We start from the raw sequence: 23,123 nt of genomic DNA on the forward strand, positions 1-23,123 counted from the left end.
TAGAGAAGGACCCGCTTCCAGTCTCACTCATGTGGTTGTTGGCAGGGGCACTTCCTCGCTGGCTGTTGGCTGGAAGTGCCCTCAGTCCCTTGCTATGTGGACCTCTCCATCGGGCAGCTCACAGCCTGGCAGCTGACTTCCTTCCGAGTGGGTAAGACAGAGAGAAGTCACAGTCTTCTTGTAACCTGAGCTGGAATGTGACATAAACCTAAACTGGAACTGGAACTTTTGTCATATTCTGTTAGAAGTGAGTCACTGTCCACCTCACTTTAGAGAGAAGAGGATTACTAAGAATTTGAATACCAGGAGGTGAGGATTATTTAGGGGCAATCCTGGGGCTGCCTACCACAAACGGATGATGATAGGTAAGTAGATAGATAGATAGATAGATAGATAGATAGATAGATAGATGATTGACAGATAGATACGGATGGGTATTTTTCACCTCTGTGCTCTGAGAAACCTTAATAGCAGTGAACTCACCTACTGTCCAGATCTGTGTTTTTAAAGCACCTTTCTCCACTGAGGACTTTTAAAGAAGTGGAGGATTCCAGGACTGGGGAAGAAAGAGTACAAGATGAGCCTAGAACATCCTGTTGTTCCAGAAAGTAAAAAAGCGCTCAAAGAATAATGAGTACAGGTCAAGAGGACGTAGAGATCAGATTGAAGGGGCACTACTGGCCAAATCTGGGATAATTTGACAAACTACAAGAGAATAGTAACAGATTTTTACAATTAAATGAAATAGGAATCTGGGAGTCCACAATGATGAAATAAACAAGTAAATATATGAGTGGAGAGGAGAGAAAAACCTTTCCTTAAAAGTAGAATGTCAACTCACATAGAAGGGATGATGGAATTTGAAAATCACCATTTGGCAACCTTCATAGTAGTAATAAGTGATTTCAGCCAAGAAACATCAGTGGATATTACAAGGGTAGTTGAGAAACTACTTACATAGTCTCAGAAAACTTTCCCATAAAGTAATTATTGATTACAAAGGGCTTTGGAAAAAGAGTCACTTAACAGTAGAAGACACTCCCTTAATTCAGTAATCAAGGTCAAATTGAAATCATGTGACCCATAGCGTATGATGTTCTTGTTCAAAATATGTAACATGAGGAAATACCAAACAAATCCAAGCTGAGGGCCATTCAGCAAAATAGCTGGCCTGCATCTTCAAATGTATCAAGGTTAAGAAGTGTCAAAGAATAAGAATTCAATGAGTAAATTTGAAGAGCTAATTGGCTTTATTAAGTGATTCATGGATTGAGTAGCATGTCGTCTAGCAAGTAGAGAAATGCTCTGAGGAGATGTACAAAATGGAAGGATTTTATAATCAGGAGGGCAAGGCAAAGAAGTTATTGGCAAAAGAGAAGGAAGGGCTGTTCCAGGCCAGGACATCTATTTTTGGAGGTGGGATTGGGGTGGTGGGTAGAGGGATGATATGGTCTTTGTCCTGCAGATGGCCTCACTAGTGCTGATCAGGCAATTTCACATTGACTGTTAAAATGTCACATTCCCCAGAGTAAGGTGACACTGTAAGTCTCAGTTTGGTGTCATGGCGGGGGTGGGGGTGGGGGGTGGGGGGGGTGGCTGTGTGGCTGTGTGCAAATGACTCCGTATTGGGCATATTGTTTCCTTTTTAACAAGAGTAAAGAAAAGACTGAGATATCATTCCAGATTGAAGAGAAGTAACAACTAAATGCAACATGTGATTCTGGGCTGAACCTGTATTTATGGAGATTGTGGAGACAGTTGGTAAAACTTGAATGGGGTCTGTAGATTGGATGGTAGAAGTGAATCCATATTGTTGTCCAGGTTTCAATGAGATTGAGATGATGTGGGAGCATGCCCTTACTTTAAGGAAATACGCACTCAAGTATTGGGGGGTGCAGGAGCATCCCATGGGCAAATTATTCTGAAATGGTTTATGGGAAAGAGTTCTCTGTACTGTTCTTGCAACCTTTAAGTTTGAAATTATTTCTACATAGAAAGAGAAAAAGAAAGGAGACCCAACTGCTGGAGGCATATGATCCCAACTGTGTCAAATAAACTTGTCAATAAAAAAAAAAAAAAAGAGGGGAGAGAAAAAACAGTTACCATAGTATCAGGTTGTGTGTAGTATTTTCCCCTAATTTTAAATTCTCTTCTGTAGTGGTTGTATGCCTTTCTTCTCCATTGCATTGTGAGTCTCCTTGTCTTCTCCTTGATTTGTCCCACTAGAAGAATTGTGCAATGACTAAGAGCATTGGCTCTGGGCATGGACAGATCTGGGACACAACATTTAACTCCCAAGACCTCAGTTTTTTGGACTTTGAAATGGAGATATCTGTACTTCCTATCACATGGGGCCATCCTGAAATGAATGTGTGAATGTTAAAGTGGTTAGCACAATACTTGGCCATTAGTTGAATGCCCCATCAAGAGTCACTATTGTTATCTTAATTACGGTCTTTTCAAAGATCCAGCTCTTAAATTTCTCAGATCTATAGTTTTTATTATTTTTAAATTATCACCTTCTTATTATCTTCAAGTTCTTCTTTAGCTTTTCATAGCTTCACTTTTTTGCTTTTTACTTGTAAGCTTTTGACTTGAAGGCTTGTTTCATTTGATTTCTTCTGTTTAATGAGAAAAACAAAACTATATAAAGAGCTATTCTATTCTTTAGAGCTTTGTGTTTTCTCTTTGCTACAGCTCCTCATTGTTTCATAAACAATCATTAATTGTGGTTTTGATTTTCTCTTTGACTCTCTGGCTATTAAGACAAGTTTCCCTACTCTCCAGAGTGGCTTCATTTTGTTTCTTTGTTTCTCTTTTGTTATTAACTTCTACTTTTGTTGCATTGTGGTTTGAATTTGTGCATAGTACTATTTCTACTTTTGATATTTTTAATGAGATTTTCTTTGTGGCCTAACATATGATTGAATTTGTAACTATTCTTTGGCCATTTAAAATGAATACATATTTTCTGTTTCTAGAGAACACATTTTGATATAGATCTATTAAATCAAAATTTTAATAATAGGCTTGAACTCTCCTGTATTCTCATGAAATTTCTGTCTACTTCGTCTCTCAGAAATGGTAAGGTATATTAATCCTTCCATTATCACTGTGGTTTTGTTCAGTTACTCCTTAATTTTTAACCTTTTTGACTTTGTATGTTTAATGCAATATTCAGTGCACACAGATTCATGGTTCTTACATTCTCCTTTGTTTCTACAATTTACCAATATAGGATAACCCTTTTCCCCCTTTAAGGTAGTGAGGTGCTTTTTTTGGTGTGAATTCTGCATTGTCTGATATGAATATTGCTTTCTTTTTGCTTTTCCTTGGGTAATAGGCACCTAGTAGATTGTCCATCCTTTTCCTGGAAGGTGGTCCACTTTTGGGGGAGTTCTATAAGACTCTGTCCCTGGCCACACTTGTTTGCTCCAGAGATAGGCATCTGATGCACCCTGGGCCCATCAGAATCCTCCCTGGGTAGTGGGAATGGGATAAGGATTTTCACTCAACTTTGTTGCTCTTTGGGTCTAAGGGGATACACACTTGGTTGCTGCCTGCTCCGTGGCCATCTTCCTATAGGTAGACTGGAAACCAGAGGGAGTGGATTACTGCAAATGGGAGAAGAGAAAGTAGACCCAGCCATGAGAGAGGAGGGCACCCCCAGAATGGAGTTCTCAGTGTTATTTTAGTCCTGAGGCTCTGGAGTCAAGGTTTTTAATCACATGTCTCATATGATAATACTTTCTCCTCTTTATGCTTCCTTGTTTTCCTTTTTCCTTTTGCCATTTTCTCAGGTTTGCTTTGCAAGTTTCTTGAAAGTTACACTTTTCATTTCTAGCCTCCTCCTGGTTCCTTCAGACACGTGCATGCACACACACACCCCATGTATGTACTATTGCTTTACCAACCTCAAAAGAAAAAATATATTTATTTCCCCTGTATATGATGGTTTCATGCTTTTAAAATTTCCTCCCTACTTCTCCCTCCCCTTTTTCTTGATACACAAAATTAAGATTGGTATTATGAATTTATTTCTTACATGTATGTATACTTTCTCTTGCAGTAAATATTTTGGACATTTATGTACCTTCTCTTTCAGTCATTAGTTTGGATGTTTTGGACATTTCATTTGGACATCAACAATGCTAATGTTGAGTTTTCATAACCTTGAGTTCTGCTAATTTTCCTATTTGTTTCTTGCTTAGCTGGAACATTACTTGGAGCAAATTGTTCTGCATGTTTGGGTGTGTAGTATACCTCTGAATGCTTAAATGTTTGAAAACTGTCTTTTACTTGACCTCACAAATGAATCGTAGCTTTCTTGTCTTGAATGTGGTCTTTTCAAAACCCCTTGGAGCTTTGTAGATATTATACGATTATCATATTTCTTTGTGTATTTAGGGCTGTAAAGGAGAAGATTGATTCCGATTCAATCCTCTTTACCCTGACACATAAACTTTTTCCCCTCAAATACTTAAAAGATTTTAAATTTCATCTCCGACATCCTAAAACTTCACCAGGCAATATTTAAACGTGGTTCCTCTCTCATAAATAGTGTTTGGTCATCCGTGGGACCTTCTACCTATAAGATTAAAGATAATGTTCATCTCTCACATTTCTCACCTGATGCGTCTTCTCCTCTTTCTCCTTCTGGAATAGCGATGGGGAAGTTGTTTTAAAGTGTAGGCTTTGTTGTTATTCTGGTATGGAGGGGCACAGATCAGGACATGACTAGCATTGAAAGGATAATTTGTGACTCACGTTCCCAAGAGGAAGGGGCATGCCACACCACACAGGGCCATGTGGGGAAGCACCAGGGTCAGTCAGGAGGCCGAGAGCGTGAGAGGAAAGCATGGGCAAGAAACTTCACTGTGGTTTCTATAAGAAGGAATGGGCAGAGTAAGCAGGCTTTGGAGTGGTTAGTTTGAATAGTTTCAGCAGAATCTGGGGCAAAAAGGCTGTGCCTAATTGTTGTGGTTGGCCCTGGGGTGGTTAAAGGACATGGTTGAGTATGGGCTCAGGATTGTTGGTTTGCTCCTGAAAGGTGCTTATAGGTGAGTCTTCCTATCTCTAGGACCTGGCTCCCCCTGGGAGGGGCAGTGTCTCTGGGACTGCAGAGCCTCAGCTATCAAAGTATCATGAAATATAAAAAATAGAAAGGCATGATTAACACAGAAGCAGTTACCAGAAGCCCCCCCCCCCCCCAAATAACACTACTATATCAATAGTTAGTGTTGGTTGGTTGTATTATAATAATATAATAATATTAGTATAACATATTATGTTTTTTCTCAGCCATATTAGAGGGTTTTCTTTCTCCCAAACAACCACTTTTTATTTCATTGTTCCTTTCTATTTTTGTTATTTATTTTTATTTTATTGTTTTTGGCTTTCATCTTTATTATTCCTTTTTTCCTTCTCCTTCTCCCCCTCCCCCTCCTCCTTCTCCTCCTCCTCCTTCTTCTCCTTCTCCTCCTTCTCCTCCTCCCCCCCCCCTCCTCCTCCTCCTCCTCCTCCTCCTCCTCCTCCTCCTTCTCCTTCTCCTTCTTCCTCTTCTTCATTTGCTCCATTATTCTATTCTCAGCTTCTTGCGGTGAATCCTCAGTCTTATTTTCAATCTTCCTTGGTTTTAGTTCTAACATGTTCAAAATTTGTTTAATGATTTCCTCTTTAACTTATACATTATTTGGCAGTGGGATTGTTTTGCTTGTTTGTTTCCAAATATATGGGCTTTGGGGGTGTCCTCTTTTGATGATTTATTTGGGGTTTTTATTGTGTGGCAGAACATGTGGTCTGTTTCATTTTGAGTGTTTGCGATTAGATGAGACCAGCTTTAACATGCAGTTCAGATCAAGTATTTCAAATGACCCATGTATGCTTGAATGATATGTGTTTTCTACTTATTGGATGCAAAGTACTGTATGGCTCTATTACAGCAAATCTATAATTTTATTGTTCAAATACTTATATTCAAATATTTTATAATGGGAGCAATTTTTGACTGCATGATCTATTCATTTCTGAGAGTGATGCATTCTGACTATGGATTTGTTACCTTCTCCTTTCAATACTGCCAATTACATGTTTTGAGTTTGTATTGTTAGTTGTATGGAAGGCATTATTATTATACCATTTTAATGGATACTTCTTTTTAAGACTAGGAAATGGTTGTCATTTCCATGCAAGGTTTTCTTCTACTAATTAATATTTCACCAGTCCCCTTTTGGTTAGCATTTGTGTGTGTGTGTGTGTGTGTGTGTGTGTGTGTGTGTGTGTATGTGTGTGTGTGCTGTTGCACATCTTTATTGACAACCCTCTGTCTTAATTCTAGATATTTATCTCATAAGTAGCATATATATGAATTAAAGGGAAAAGCATTACAAAATTTTGTCTTTTAATATTTAATATTTTAATATTTAATAAATGTTTATTCATTTTTTGAGAGAGAGAGAGAGAGAGAGAGAGGAAGGAGGGGCAGAGATGGAGACATAGAATCTGAAGCAGGTTCCAGGCTCCGAGCTGTCAGCACAGAGCCTGATGTGGGGTTCGAGCCCACAAACCACAAGATCATGACCTGAGCTGAAGTCTGATGCTCACCCAACTGAGCCACCCAGGTGCCCCAAAATTTTGTCTTTTAATAAAGGTTTCACCCATTCAAATTCATTTATCATGAGTATCAATATATTTGAAATTACTTCTGCAATATCATTTTTGTTCCTATTTACCAGGCTTTACTTTGCTTCTTTACTTCCCCTCCATTCCTACTTTCTGTTGAATCAGTTTTTTTTTGTTCATTTTTTTCTGTCCATGCTTGTCAGTTACACATTCCACTTCTATCCTATCGATGGATAATCTTGTTGAACTCTCAGAGTTCATCTCTCACGGCGGTGTTCTGTCAAATGCCCTTCCCTACAGGGTGATTTTGTGGTTGCCTTAGCTCCAGCTCCATGGGGTTTGGAGTTGTGGACAAGGTATCATATGAACAACTTTGTCTACATGTTTTTCCATGTAGATGGAATAGTTCTGAACTTTATATCTACACAGGGACATGGCTTAGTTTCTTTCTTGGGCTGCATGTCTATTTCTGGCCTGAGATAAACTGCGTGTGTCCAGACGCCTGCCTGACGTGGGCAGAGTCAATCCAGACTTGCCTGGTGGGCCAGCTGTAAGCTCATGGCTCCCTGGCTTCACACAGGAACCTGTCCTGGCACAGTGTCCCTATCACCAGTGACTCATCTCTGTTCCAACTCTTAGCTGCCCTTCAGTTTCTGCTTATCACTTTGCTTTCCTTCTCCATTATATGCCTGTGAATATCTTCCTTTCTTTATTCTCTACAACATGGTTATATACATATATATTAAATTAACAAACATATCTGACATTTCTATATGTTGAGATGGAGGTGGGAGGTTGGCCTCTTGACCTGAGAGTCCCTTATTAATTATTTATACATAAATTAGACTGCAGCTGAATGACTGATGTATGTTGGAACACTTTTGGGTAAAATTCCCCTCTGGGGAGATTGAGGAAGGAGGTGCCGTATCCTCTTCAAGCATCCCTAAAGCCACATCTTTTTGGTTTCTCCTGTGCCTTTTCAGTTCTCTCTGAGCTCTTGAATGGGACCTGGCCATCCTTACTGCCCCTGCTCCCAATCTCACTGGCCTGGATAGCAAGCCCAACATGGGCTTCTTCCGAAATACCCACAAGCAGTTTGAAGGTCAAAAAAGGCAACACAACAATGCAATAGCAGAAACAAAATCGCTGTAACACAGGTGGATAGGGGTAAGGCTAAGGAGGAGCTTTTTCCCAGAGATGGTTTCTGAACTGTTCTGGACACTGAACAAATGGGTTCAGACATTTGCCTGAGGTAGTGCTGGGCTGGCTCTAGACCTGCTGGTTGGGGGAACTTCCGGGGTCTGGAGCCTCCTCTGTGTCTGTGGGCTCTGGCATCAGGGTGCTGAATATTTGGGTGCTGCTGCTGCTGATCATGCTTCTAGGGTATTGTTGCCTGGGCCCCTTGCATGGTTCCCCAGCCCTCTTCCTGCCTTTTTGAGTCGGGCAAACTCACTGCTTTCTTGTTGAGACTTGTAAGAGCCTCTCTGCTTCTTGCCCACCCAGGAGAGCACACTAATCCTAAATATCATTTATTAAGCACATATACATGCTTCATGTCAGACAGACCCTGTGCTAAGGGCTGTGTCTTCTTTCAGCCTGTTGTACCCTTGTATGAGTGCTATCATAGTGTGGGGACTAATGTTATCACCATTTCACAGATGAAGACACTGAGGCTGACAGAATTGAAGCCCTGGCTCGAGTTCACACATCTGGCACATGGCAGAGTTAGGAATGAAACCCAGATTCATCTCATCTCAAAGGCTGGGCTGTTGACTGTGCACATTTCTGCTGAGGATACAATAAGAGGCAGTTGTATTATCAGTGTTTGCTTCCAAGGCAGTTTCCAGATTGCCAGTCGTGGCTGGGGGAGAGGGGCTCCACTATTCACCACCTCTCCAGAAAGCAGCAGAGCCTTTCCAAGGTCTTCTGGAAAGAACTCAGCACATTGTGAAAGAAGGCTGATGAGATCTTTCAGGCATATTTGGGAGGCGGGGAGGTAGTTTTGAGGAACTGGGAGGCAAGAGATGTCAGGTAAAGAGTGAGTAAAGGCTAGCCCTGACCACAGGGAAAGAGGGAAGTGGTGGGAAGATATTTGGAGGTCACTTATGGCCTGAAGCACCCCTCTATCACACCAATCAGGCAGCTGCCACTTATGGGAAAGTCTACACCGTCCCCTCCCTCTTCTACAGGTGTCCCCTGTAAGCATCAGCTTCCAGGGTCTCTCCCAATTCAAATGCAGCTTCAGAACCAGCAGATCCAAAGGGGCTAATTTATAGTCTACCTGCTTCCCCTGCAGCTGTCTTTCAGAAATGGGAGATGGGCAAACTTATGCCAAAGGAGGGGAAGACAACCCAAGGGAAGGGTTAGTGCCCACACTCTCCACTGGGCTCAGACCCACTTCCAGGAGACTGCTTCCCCTGTGTTGCAGCCCCGTCCCTGCTGCAGCAGTCTGTGTTCCAGGGCTCATACCCACCAAGGACCCTGTCAACCGCCCACAAGGTTTGCCTGGAGAAGGGAGTCTGCACTCAGGTAACTGGACACCAGTGCCCTGGACCTGTCTTCAAAGATGCCCAACTGAATCTGTTCCCATCCACTACTTTGAGAGGTCCTGGTAATGCTTGGTGCAGGGGCACCTCAGCTCCTTCTCTTGCATGAGGCCTAGACAGCTCCGGGCTCCAGCCATCTGGATCTGGGTTGTGTGAAATAGACTTCCCTGACCCTGCCGTCCTGACCTCAGAGAGGCCAGGTGACCCTGCAGTCTGAAAGCTCTCTGGCTCGGGGCTCTTGGAATCCTTGCTTCCCCCCGATGCTCATTTCTCTCTGTCCCACTTGGCCTCTCTGAAACAGGATGGTGTGGCTGATGGAAATGGGTTTCCTGTCTTTCCTCTCTGCTGAACACGGCTGTGTACATCTACAAGAATTCATCTGCTCCCTCCTCCCAGACAGGGGAGACTATCAGTCCGGAGGGGATAAGTTTAATTGCAGTAACACACCTCAAATCCCAGTGGTTTGGAGCAGTAAAGACTAATTTCTCACTCATGTTCCATTGTCCACTGTGAGTTGGTTGGGGTCCTGTCCGTGATGTCCTTATGTGGGACCCAGGCTGATGGAGCAGCAATTCAGAATAGTGCCTGCTGCTGTGACAAAGGGAGAGCTCTGGAGGGCTTGACACTGACAGTGAAATGCTCTGGCCTGAAAGTCATGCACATCACATGGTCCACCATCCACAAGGGGACTGGGAAATGTGTTCAGAAGGCAGAAGGGTGGAAATAAAAACGACAACATTTGCACTATGGTTAAGCAAGGATGCATTTCTGGAAGGGTGAGGAGCTGGGGTTTCAGGTGGGTGGTCAGAAGTCACCAGGTACCTGGGGAGATCTATTCTCCCAATTGCTGCTTCATTCAACACTATTGACTTTGAAGCTAGACTGTCCTGGTTTAGGTTTGAAGGCTGCCATGAGCTACATGTGGAACTTTGGGCAAATTGCTTAGCTACTGTAAGCCTCCATTTCCTCATCTGTAAAATGAGAACAATACCACCCAAGATGCCACAGACAGTAGGTGCTAGGACCAAGATTCCCCAAACCCTAAATCTTCACTGGTCAAAAAGTAAACAAATAAAAATAACCGCTCCCCATCTCTGGCTGTTTAGGAATACCCACATGGCACAAGATGGCATTGGACCTCTCCCTTGTCCTACTTGCCCATTCTTCTCTGTCTCTATCCCAGGACCCAAATTTCTCCCCCGTAGTCCTGGGTGCTCTGGATCCTCCCTCCAACCCGAGCTCCACACTGGCCGGAATGTAGAGCTTGTTCTCAGCTCTTCCCCAGTCATTTGCTGAGGACTGATGGCCAGTCCGCTCCAGACTTGTTCAGCCCAGGTTCTCACCTGCTCCTGCCTCTCACTGCACATGGAATGACCCCAACACAGCTGGTGGCCCTGATGCCCAGGCTTCCTCAGCCTTGGAGTGCACTTGGGAAGGATCTGGGGAGTCCCCTCAGCAGAAAGGAGGGAAAGATTACAGAATCACTCTAAACAAGGCAAAGCAAAGCCATTTATCTTGGGACATTAGTCACTGAGCTGCTGACACAGGAAAACATGCTGTACTCTTGGCAATTGCCATTTGCATTAAAACAGGATGATTTGTGGAACTGAAGGCTTGAGACCCTTGCAGACTATCCCACCCACCTCGGGCTGTCCCAGGAAATGCCAGAGGCTGGGGCTGTAGCTTCCTTGGGGGAGAAGGGCTGGCCTTGCCCCGGGCAAAACAGGTCCCCAAAGTCACAGCCCCATTCCTTTCCAGGTGCACATTGGCCATGGAACCACAGAAGGTGCCTCAGCCTCCCAGAGAGAGCTACATTCATTGGGTTCAAGGTCAGCATCACATTTTCTGTGTACTTTTTTTCTTGGCTATGACTGTTTCGTATTTGGAAGTAAGGGTTTTCAATCCCCACACTTCCCTGTATTCCAAAGAAAGATGACACCAGCAATGAAGATTTGGAGACTATATACCTACAGTCCTCTCTCCCTTTAGCTCTGCTTCCCTCTCCTCTCTTTCTCCCCCTCTCCCACTTTCCCTCTCTCCTCCACCCACCCCCACACACATGATTGTTCCATATAGGGATGATATAGGGATGAAAATTGCACTGCTGAGAGCTAACGCTCTCTTTCCAGCTTAACTAATATGGAATAGATAAATCAGGAGAAAGGAAAGTAGGGAGAAGTTGGGGGCCCACCATTTTCTCCCAGTCTCCCTTTTCAAGACTTGTTACTTGGTTTGAAGCAAACCCCAGATGACCCTCTCAGCCTACAGTCATGCATAGGACAGGTGCCTTCTCCAGCCCTGTGTCCATCTTGGTACTCCTGGCTACCAGATTCTTTGTGCCCACGCTTCACCTATACAGTCAAGAGTGGGTGGAGCAATGACTTGGCCTGAGCCGATGAGAGAATCATATTCTCTGGATCTCACTGATTGGTTCAGAGATGGAGATTTGACCAAGTCCTAGCCAATGAGCTTCAAGGAAAGATTTGTAATTCTGAGTGAGTAAAGCCCCAGCAAGAAAGGGAAGGGAAGGGAAGGGAAAGGAAGGGAAGGGAAGGGAAAAAGGGAAGGGAAGGGAAGGGGAGGGAAGGGAAGGGAAGGGAAGGGAAGGGAAGGGAAGGGAAGGGAAGGGAAGGGAAGGTGTGTATGTTTTTGGCATAGAGAAGGGTGGCATCGGGAGGCCTGTCACTGTTACATAGAAAGGGAGATTTGGAAGGTGCTGGAGGGTCACCTTACGAAGGTAATATTAGAAGAAAGACACAGAGAGAAACCGAAACTCTGGTAATGTCCATTAAGCTGCTGGGTCGAGCTTCTCTGACTCAATCTGTTGAGTTTGGGTTAAAAGTCAACACATTCCTTTTGTTGTCTAAGTCAGTCTGAGGTGGTCTTTTTGTCACATACAGACATAAGAGCTTGACCAGCACAATAAGTAAGTGTGATCAGGGCACAGAAGACCTTGATAACCAGCCTCTGAGCCTTTGCACAGGCTGTTTACTACTGAGAACACCACTGTTTTCTAGCAGAGCTCTAGTCCTCTTCCAGTACTCCATAAATGCAGTCTCCCAGATGTGCTCTATGACTCTGGGACCCAGACTGCCCCTGGGGGCATGCCCTGCACTGCAGATAATTCTGCTGCACTAGATGGTTCACATCCATCTTCTGCACCGGAAGACAGACCTGTCCTTGCCTCCAGTTCCTGTGGTCCCAAACACATAGTAGGTGGATGGTTCTCCTGAGCAGCTGTACTGGTGGGAGGGAGGAGTTGGGGGGTGGGGGAAAGCAGGCCGACCTCAGCCGGGCGGGGGAGTGGGGGGACTGTGAGAGCTCTGATCAGAAGTTGTGCAGGCCTGAACTGGGCAGTGGAAGTGACATTTGGGATAAAGAGAGAAATTGCTTTTGAAAACAAGGGGCAAAACCCCATAAACTGGACCTGAGAACTGTGTACTTTCACGTGGGAAGTGTGGTGAGTGGCATGGGAGTCCTAGCGCAGAATGAAGGAGATTAGCTTCAAGTTGGGGTGGGCAGGGGTGGGGTCAGGGCAGTGTCCTGGCCACAGCAAGGAGTCCTGCTCCTCTGTGCTCCCCTGGCAGGACAGCCAAGCCAGCAGATACTAGACTCCCCTTGTTGACCTAAGTTGTCCAAAATGGTAGGTGGGAAAGGTAAGTGATCCTGATTGACTTTGGAAGGCACTTTAATGCTTCAAGTGACAGATGTAACTCCAAACTGATCGTGAACATCAGCCTCAGGGAAGGGAATCGGTGTGTCCTCCCTGCTTCCAATCTCCCCCAGTTGAGCTAATGCCATTTTGAGGATGCGTGGAACTAGCCCGTGGCACTGTCTTTTCTCTTGGGGCTATGGACGGCCTGGTCTTCCACCCTGGCTGCTGCCAAGGGCAACCAGGGCAGAGTGCTGGGGGGCAGAAGACGTGAGGCTTCCATCCCAGCAGAGAGCAGACATAGAAGTAGGGAACCAGGGGCGTGGGCAGAAGGAGGAGGGGTGAGGAGGGGGCCACCTTCAGGGGCTCCTGAGGGTACTTCAGCTCTGCCCATTCCCAGCTACCAGAGCGGGACCTACAGACTTTTGTTGCCAGCAGGGGAAGGGGCTTCCTGTGTTCTCCAGTCTTCGGGCTCAGAGCCAGCACGGGGTAGAAGTTGGGGTGGTGGGGCGTAGCCTAGCTGGGAAGGGAGTCAGACTCTTGCCTGCCCACCCAGCATCAGTTCCCTATAACTTTCAGCCTAGAAGTTGGTGCTACCCATTCCAAGGGGCAAATCCAGCCAGCCTGGGTTTCTTACCCAGCTGGAGCCCTTAATAAGCATCTCATCTCAGTGGCACGGGTGAATTTTGGGCTCCCACAGAGCTGCCATACTGCAGCCCTTCGGCTAATAGGCACTTTGTGAGCTTTTAAGCCCGGTTGGCCTTAATTCCTCCGTCTGCCTCATTCCTGGCTTTGCTACTTTCCACTTAGGCCTGCGCCACTCCACCCTCTCTCCCATCCTTACCCCTCATGCCAGCCCAGCCCTTCCCACTGGCGGGGACCCTGCTCCACTCCCAACAGAAAGCCCAGAGCTGGGGCACAGTCACCAGCAGGCCCTCTGAGCACTTCTCAGACCTCAGGTGGCTTCCCCCTTCACTCACGTTGGCCCTGACAATGTTGGCTTAGGACCCCAAGAGCTTTTGACTTGGATTGAGGAGGAATGGAGTGAAGTAAGGCAGCCCAGGAGTAGGCCTATCTCTCCAGCCCCCTCCTGCCCCTGTATGCCCCTCCCTTCCTTTCTGCCCAGCCACATTCACGCACACGTCTTTATATAGACATATTATTTCATTTCTCTTGGGTATATGTCTCGGAGTGGAATGGCTGAATCATATAGTCGGTGTATGTTTAATTTGGGAACAGACTCACAAATAGTTTTCTAAAGTACTTGTCCCATTTTACGTTCCCTCCAACCGCCCATTTACCAACACTTGGTATTGTTAATCTTCTTCGATTAGGGCTGAGGTCTGGTGGGTTGCAGCAGCCAGAGTAAAGGGACAGAGCTGGAGCTGAGGGTGCAGGCAGGGAGTGAACCAAGAAGGAAGAAGTTGGGTTAGGGAATGCATCATGCTGTTTCAATCTCACTGCCATTGCTTATCAGCCCTGTGAGCTTGGCAAAGTACTTGACCCTTGCCATCTTCCAGTTCTTCGCCTGTAAAACAGGGATATCACATCTACCTTTGTTGAGATTAGATGAAGTAAACATACTTTCACAGTGCCTGGCACCATGGATGCTGTTTGTCTATGTGGTGTCTTCGCATGAATTAAGGTGAAAGTGCCCCTTTTTCTGGGGTGATTGAGGCCTGGGCCAGGGTGCTGGGAACTGCATTTTGATGCTGTTGTTCCCTAGACAGGGAGGCTTTGGCAGCACACAAATTGCACAGTTATTCGCATTTGTCCCACAAATTCTCACAAAAGGACCCTGAAGGTGAGAGTGAGAGTGAATGTATTTGTCAGTGGGACCTTGTGTGTGTTCACCTCCTCCCTGCAGCCCTCTCACTCATTCTGGTGACTTCCCTACCCACCACCACCAGCACCTTGAGTTTCTGAGACCTTAAGCACAAATCTCCAGGTCAAATCCCACTGGAAGAAATGTCTTTGGAGTTTGGCATCTGTATGGACTCAGAGAACCCTGCTTGCATTCATACTCTTGTTCTTGGGAATAATTCAGTATCACAGAGACGTGCTTGAGACAACAGCATTTACAATAACTGGGTCTGGTCTTTGTTTGGGGAGGGATAAGAGAGGCACAAAATATTCGGGTGCCTCAGGAAATATGGCCAGAGCAGAGAAGTCCTGAGGAGCTAGAGACAAAATTGTAGGACTCCAGCATGGTCTGAAACGTTGCTGGGTTTCTGAGGTGAAGCCTTTGGTCAGGGAAGCATCTCTGCTTGCTCGGCCCAAACGGACAGTAGGCCGGGACACATTTACCTAAAATGAACTTGAGGGAGACGGCCCCAGCTCAAAACAGCCCAGTAGATGAACAACGCAATGGAACCAGGCCTTTTGATTTATGTGTTTACATCCTCAAAAGGAGCCTTTCTTTACCTGAGGACTTTTGGCCCGGTTCCTTTAATTATGAGAACAGGACACATAAAGTTTGTTTATGGGGAAGCTGGGGTGGGCCAGGAGGCAGAGGCCCTCAGAACTAGGGGCTGGGCAGCCCTGACAACGAGGAGAATTTTGCTTCTGAGGCTTCTGTCTCTCATGCCTTAGCACCTGCACACAGTAGGGCTCCCTGGTTGAGTGACACATCGGTCATTTCTGAGAGATTCTGGTGAGTCACTGGAGAAACACTGTTACCTTTTCAAAATTCAGCTTACCAGCGACCTCAGGAGTTGAATTCTGTGTGTAGGGGAGCTTGCAGCCCCAAGTGCCCCACCCCAGGGCATTTACCTGCTGGAGACAAGTGGGGATCAGAAGGGAGAGAACACGCAAGCACCTTTCAGGAAGGTGAAGTTGAGGGAGATCAACTTCCTTTTTTTTTTTGGCTACCTAAAATAGATCAGAGTGGACTGTCATTTCTCTTTCCAGCATAAGAGAGTGAGTGAGGTTAGGCTTAAGGAGAGCTGTGTTCAGCCAAGGAAACTCGCTAGACCCCCCTTGTCTCCAGTCTTTCAGGCCTGAACCTTGCCATGCCCTGGAAAGTTGGGCCCCAGGGGGAAGTGGCAGTCCGGGGCAGTGGGTTGGGGTGAGGGGGCAGCGTTAGTGCAGGAAGGCCGCCTGGAGGAGACCACTGTGGCTAGGGGCCGGGCAGGGGTCAGGCTGTAAACGCCCCTCCGTGCTCTCCTCTCCTGCCCCCTTCGGCCATCCCTTCTCTGCCAGCCAAGTGCCGCCTCTGAAGGTGAAAGTCACCTTCCTGGGCGCTCCGCTCTCCCCTTCTCCAGACTGCCTGCCGCCGCCTCCGGGGTGGGGAAGCGAGCAACATAAATCCTGCCCCGTCCCTGTCCCACGGCGCTTGCCTGCCCGGCCGCGGGAGGAGGCTCCAGCGGCTGTAAATCACCGTAGCCTCCGAGGGCCTTCTGCCCTTCATCACAGTGCTTTACGGCGCTGACACCGGCCAGGATTTAGTGGGCCCAGCCAGACTGAGGCCGCCTCATTGAAATGCCCCCCCACCTGTCCAACATCCTCCCCTTGGAATTAAGGCCACCCATAAATCCTGGAGATGCCCATTTGCATATTCATCTGCATACATTTGCCCCTCAAATTGCCTGCGATGGAACTCAGAATCATGGAGCCTGCTGGGACTGGGAGTTTCTGCTGTCCCAACTCTTGTTGAAGGGGAAACTGAGGCAACGGAGGGACAGGGACCTGTCTGTGGCACAGTAGAAGGCAGTGGCACAGTGGGGGTTTGGCCCAGGAGGGATTTAGCTAGAAGTAGGCCAAGGAGTCAGATGTTGAGTGAGGGACAGTGAGCAGATTCGAGGCTGAGGGGCCAGGAGCTGCAGGGGTGAGGACAGCGGGAGAGCACTGGAAAAGGGCCAGCACTAGGAGGCCAGAGGACACCTCTCAGGAAGTTCCACAGTGGTGGGAGCAGCAGAGGGAGCAAAGGCCTGCCCTTGAAGGAAGGACCACCTGGTGGGGCTCACCAGGAGGCCCCTCTACAGAATAGGGAGAGGTTGGGGGAGTAGGTGCTACCTGTGGAATGGCCCAGGCAGGCCTTGCAAGACAGACTGGGGGTAGAGGCTAGGAGCATACACACCAGGGCCCCCTCTAGTTCCTTCTGCCTCAAGGTGGTGCCAGCCATGACCAGCCCCTATCTGAACATGAATCATCTGTTGGGAAGGGCCAAGGCCTGGAGGAGGCCTATGGAGCAGCCAGGTTCTTCTACTCCCTATGAGCTCCCCTGCCCCACACCCCCAACATCAGTCCATCCTCTACTGTGCCTGAGAGTACCACTCGTTCATTCAGGGATGGCTTCTCTGGGCAACTTTTGACAGGCCCTGTCTAACGGTGGGTGCCTACTGAGCCCATCCCTCATGTTCCTTTTCATTCAAGGTAGGACCCTAGAGCTAAGGCTCAGATCTCCGTAGGCTCTCAGGGCAAGGTAGGGCCACGGCAGGGCCAGCAAGCCTTGTCCTCCTTGACCTTAGACTCCATTCAGTCTTCTAAGGAAAAGCCCCATGGTTGGGACCCAGTGGCCCCAGCTGGGTCTAGGGCTAGCTGAAGACCGAGTCAGGGAACTGCTCTGCCCTGATAGGATACCTCTGGCTCTGCATGTCTACCCTCTTCCCTGTCCCTGCTCTTCTGTCCCTCATTCTTATGTTGTGTACTTCATATGTTTCTGATTGATTCATAAAAATGCCTTCTCATCACAGGCTTGTGTTGCAACAGTGTGGGGAGCAGTAAGCTTTGGGGGAAACCTGCTGCTCCTTCTGAAATCCAGAGTCCCGATGGGATTGGGATGCATTTTTCCAGCCCATTGCCATAGCCAGGCCTGGGGGCTCCCTTCTTCCCTCTCCCGGGGTAGGACCTGGAGGCCCAGGTGTGGAGCCCTCCTCTCAGACTTTCCTTTTACTGCTTAGCCCCCCTCTCCACCCTGTGCCACCCCACCCCATCCCACTACCAGAAGGCCAGTGAACAAATCCCAAACAGGTACAGAGGGGGTTAAGGAGTCTGTGGGACTGAGCCCTGACACCAATGTCTATGCCCCAAGCTTTCTGTGATCCCTCCAAGGCTCTGTCCTGAGCGGCCCAGATGAGGCCAGCTGCTCCAAGATGGGGCTGCATGTCCCTAACACCCCACCTCAGGGAGTAATTGATGGTGGAGATTGGCCAGGAGTCAGAATCAAGGCCAAGATGGTCAGAGGGGAAGAGAGAGGAAAGAGGGAGGTCTCTGAGCACAAGAATAACCTCAGGGTACCACAGGAGAAGAGTGGGAGCCCACCGCACAGCAAGTCCTGGCTGCACACACAAGAGAGACTGCCGGGGGAGTGGCGGGTGGCTCTGCTCTCAGCGAACCTAATCCCTGCGCCTTTCTGCTCCCCCTCACCCCAGCCCCTGCCCCTTCTCTCCACAACCATCCTGGGGCTGTTCTGTTCTGTCTTCTCTCTCGAACTTCCAGTGGCCTTCCCACACTTGGGGAGATGCCTCTTTTCTCCAGCCCCCTGCTTTCAGGGCAAACGGACCCCACAAAGTGGGTAGAGGGGTTGCCAGGATTCTAAGACACTGAAAGACCATCTTGGGGTGGGGGCGGAAGAGAGCAACAGAGATGAGACCCAACTCTGTCTCTGCAGCCTTTTAGCAAGAGAGAGTAATGGTAAGGGATAGGATATGGCCCCCATTAGCTCTGGGATGGTGGGAATCGCAGAGGCAGGGGAATAGCTTAGAAGGCGGTCCCAGAACCACCCCACTCACATTTGCTGAGATTCTTAGAAAGCGCTGTACAGACTTTGTGGCGGCACAGCAGCAGGCCTGGACAGAAGGGCCCCCCATCTGGAAGCCTTTAAGGTCTCCCTCCCCCTCTTCTCCAAATAGCTTGTTCCCAGAAAACAGGAGGAGAAGTTACCCAACAACAAGCTGGGGCTTCCTGTGGGGCTGGTGGCCCCCTCCCCTGCCTCCCTCGGTGCACCAGGCCCTCACCTGCTCCCCAGGCTCTGCTCAGCCAGGCTAGTTACATATTGTGGAGCTGGTTTCTGTCCCCTCATACAAGATATGGGTGCACAGCTCGCTTCCCCCAGGAAGCCCTCCAGAGCCACCTCTCCTCACTCCAGGAACTCCTGCACCCACTTTGTGAACACACACATGTGGCCTTTGTGTGTTCTCTCACTTCCATTCCAGGTGGGTTGGTCTGTTTGCAGTTGTTCTCTTTTTTTCACCCAGTATGGGTTGGAAGAGTATTTTAGGGGTTGATGAGCCCTCCTTTTTTATTTTACATAATGGAAAACTGAGGCCCAGAAAGGTGAAATGACTTGGTCCAATACAGAGACGGAAGTAGACTCCGGGTTCCCTCCACTCCAGTCCGGGGTCTGTTGTCCTCCCCCAACGCCCATGTGGCTGTGCCTGTCTCCCCCACCTGACAGCACAGGCCCAGAGAGAGCCCTCAAGTTCTGGTTTGCTGGCTTGATGTGGGCTCTGGCATGGCCAACGTGCTGCCTGGGGGCAGAAGCTGGCAGAAGTCAAAAGTAGAAACCTTGGGGGGATGGGTAGGACTGACCGCTGGCTGGGGGAGGGTGGTGTAGTCTTCAGAGGAAGGAATTGGGGCCCGTCAGTGCTGACCCCTCCTCTGAGGGCCCTGGCTGCCTACCCTGCACACTGACTGGTTAATCCAGTTCCTGACCTGCTCACTTGGCCTCTGAGGGCTTCTGATTTGGGGCAACTGGGAATGAAAAATCTCTCAACAAAAAGGTTTTCTCACTTTTGGATAACCAGAGTTCAGTTTTAGAAGGCATCCCAGTCCCTGTAAGATCTCAACGTAAAGTCTGTGACTGCTGGGTCTCAGTTTCTTCATTTTCAAAATGGACACAAGAGCACATAGGCTTCCTGAGGAAGTTGGAAATGATCTTTGAAGGATAGGAAGGAAGAGCAAAAAGAATCTTCTAGAGCAAAGCATGGGCAGAGATTCAGAGGGTTGATTGGGCACTGACTGTTTTTCAAATATGGAGGAGGGCAGGCTCTGTCACTCTTACCAGCTGTGTGACCCACGACAAGTTCCTTAACTTGTCTGTACCTCAGTTCCCCACTTGTATAGAGAGGATTATATCTCTATATAATAGCATCTATCTAAGATAGGTGAGGCCATATTTGTAAAAATGGGGTAATATTTGTAAAATTCTTACATTACTGCCTGGCATGTAATAAGTACCCTGTGAGAGGCTTATCTATTTTTATTCATATATTTAACAATATGGTTTTCTTTGTACTGTCCATTTTAATTCCTATAAGCGACACAAGATGGCGTTTAGTCAAGCTTGTGTCTCCTGGATGCTGGGCCTGAGGGCCAAGGCCTTTCAAGGAGAGAGATCCTGGGATGTATATACCCAGCCTCCTCATTCAAGAAGCTGCTGATGTCTGGAAGGCCCTCCTGGACTCCCTGAATTCTTCCCAGGGTTGTTGGGGAGATTCCTCTGGGACTGAAAGAGGCATGGGGTGGGTGGGGGTGGGGGCTTGTCCAGGAGGGAAGTCTAGTCTTAAGGCTCCAGAGCTTTCCAGTTCCACTGTGTCTGTGACCCCCAGAAGGTGAGTGGGAGCCCAGATAGGAGGCCACTGTCTCAGGCCTCACTAGCCTGCCTGAGGGACCAGAAATCCCACAGTCCCTGACACTGGGGGTAGGCTGCGTAGAAGAGGGTGAGTGTGTGGGGAGGGGGCATGTGTGACCAAGGATTGCAGCTCCAAGTGAGAAATAAGCAGGAGCAGATGGAGCCCAGAGCACAAAGTTCCTGTTTTCATGCAAATGTCTGGGGCAATCAAAGTCAGGGGGGCAGCAGGGTGTGGGGGGTGGGGTTGGGGTTGGAGGGGAACTAGACACAAACAGGGTGGGGAATATAAAAGGAAGATGCCACATCAGCAGAATTAGCTCTTATTCAAAGAGTTGCCGTTGAATTGGTTGGGGACTGGTGGTGGGGATGGGGGTGGGGTGGGGGGGTGGCCTTTCCACCCCCTGCCTGGGGCCCTTGGCCAGTCAGCTAGGACCCAGGCTAGCCAGAGGAGAGCAGGAGTGGTTGGGCCTGTGCCTGCTAGGGACACCAGGCAGCAAGTACTCCTCCTTGCATTTCCTGGCCTTTGACACCCGAGATCAAAGTAGGGCCGGCCCTCCTGGCCTTCTGGTCTCCTGGCAGCTCCTCCCTGCCCTCAGGGTCCAGGCTGTGTTGTCCTGCTTGTGGGGCATCCATGATAGGCCCCAAGTGAGCTAGAACGGCAGAGATGTGGGCCTTTTCCCACTGTGGGGCTGCCAAGAGCTGCAACTGTGGGTATGGCTCATATCCGCTGTTTTTGCATGCCTGTGCTTGTCATGCTGGCTTCCAGAGGTCACTAACACCCAGCCGTGGGGGGCCAGGGCCCATGTGACCCAGATCAATGGCAAGAGCCGAGACTCAGAGCCTGCAGCCTATGGCAAAGGCAGAAGATCTATCTTGCTGGAGCAAGAAAGCTGCAACATTGGCCATGCAAACTGGTCTTTCACTGGCTCCCAGCTGGGAAGGATTCAGAGTTGGCTTAGAGGAGAGTCTTCCTACACAGACCTTCCTTAGAGGGACCCCCTAACTCCCCTACTGACCTTCAGGGTTCCATTCTGAGAGGTCTTCCATTCTTCTGCTCTTGTTTCCACCAGACCTGAGCCCCCTCAGGGAAGGAGCTCCAGGGGTCATCCACCACTGAGAGGAGGGCCACCTGGAGTTCTGCTCTGAGTGTCCAGGGGTGCAAGCGAGCGAGTGAGCCCCTCTTGATGCACTACATAGATTTGTAAGGGTCCCATACTCACCAGGGAAGCTTTCCTGGGCACCTTCGCCTGTGATGCTCTTGGGAGGGCTTCAGGTTCAGGGGGCTGCCTCAGCTTAGGACAAACCACTTCTTGCCTGGCTTCTTCCACCCAGGCGTCTGTCAGCTGGTGTTGCCTCAGTTTCCCTTTGGCAGAAGTATGCAAGGGGATGCCAGGGTCAGGCCAGGCCGAGGGTAGGAGGTGGGCAGTGTGGGGACTCTGGAAGTGTGGGGCAGGGCGAGCAGAAGCTTCTGCAGTCACAGAGCTGCAGGTCAGGGGGAGGGGTCCTTGGGTAGAGTGACAATTGCTCCTGCCAGCCTGCGTGCCTGCAGCAGGGCCCTGGCTCTTCATGGTGCCCGCCCATGTGGAGAGGATTAGGGCCCGGAAAGACATGTTTTTCCCCCTTCTTTCTTGGAAGGAGGATCAAGGGGACCTGGTGACAGCCCAGAGATTCTGAGCGTGTGGACAGCCCCGCTTCCCTTCTCGTCCATCTCCCAGGCAGCTTGGAAGATGCACACCATCTGCTGGCAGCCCCAGACCTCAAGTTCCCAGCCATCCCAGAAAGGGAAACACTGGCAGAATGTGCTTTTCCATTCCTGGAGCCCCCAAAAGGGGGACCAGGGGAGGCACTGGGCTGGGGGCTTTATAGAAATAAGGCAAGTGGGTATTATGCAAAATGGTTATAGGGCTTAATGGACCTAAGAATAGTCTGTCGAGGCTGCAAAGGTGTAGGGACTCCTATGACTTTCCTGTGAAGTCAGGGGCCAATGCTGGCTCAGGGGAAGTAGTTACAAACCCTGCTGGTCCTGGAAGGTGGGATTGGGATTGGGGCTGAGACTGAGGGTGGCTCTGGGATCTTGCTCTAGTCTGTGTTTATTTGTGGTGGGTGGGTGTGTGGCGGGGAGGGGGGGGGAGTCATTCCTAAATCCAGATCCATGCACACACACATGCACACACACACGTAATTCCACAAACACAGGGTCTAGCACAGTGCTCGCATGTAGTAGGTACTCAATGAGTATTTGATGACTGGATGGATGAATTTGTGAATGAACATTCCTGATAGTTCTATCCCAGGGGGCTTTTCTTCCTCTGTACTCAAGAGCCTTATTTTTTGAGGTTCTTCTATTCTTTATTCCTTCCTGTTGATATATTCTGGGTTATCTGGGGTGGTTTTTCCACTCTCTAATTCTTAGCATGGGATTAAATTGTGGTTCCTGGGGTAGGAGCCCTGATCTCACCCCCAGAAAGTTCCTATATCCTGGTCTTGGGCTTCAGCCAGTCCCTGACACTGGTTTCTTAGGACATGTGGCCTTGCAGAATCTGGGGTTGGACACAGAATGGCAGTTACTGTTCCAGTCTGAGCTGTACCCCTGTGGGCAGTCAGGTGGGTGGGGAGCATGCTTTAGTTGTGGCTAAGATAAATCTGGGGTTTGGGGAGCAGGCAGAATTAGGACTAGGACAGGTATTACCAACCTGAAAATAAGTGTGAGGCCAGGCACCGCCTCCACCTC

At 48.4% G+C, this 23,123-nt stretch overlaps 1 long non-coding RNA gene across 1 annotated transcript in view; it reads left to right on the forward strand.

Moving 5' to 3' along the window:
* The window catches only part of LOC109262747 (uncharacterized), a 165,397-nt gene that overhangs the window by 42,215 nt on the left and 100,059 nt on the right, over window positions 1-23,123 (forward strand). The window contains exon 2 of the long non-coding RNA XR_002077896.2: window positions 10,926-10,996. This is a non-coding gene — a long non-coding RNA (uncharacterized LOC109262747). The remainder of the gene's footprint in view (window positions 1-10,925; window positions 10,997-23,123) is intronic.

This window comes from Panthera pardus, unplaced genomic scaffold (genome assembly GCF_024362965.1).
Source record: "Panthera pardus isolate Hobbes unplaced genomic scaffold, ASM2436296v1 HiC_scaffold_25, whole genome shotgun sequence".
Taxonomy (NCBI): Eukaryota; Metazoa; Chordata; class Mammalia; order Carnivora; family Felidae; genus Panthera; species Panthera pardus.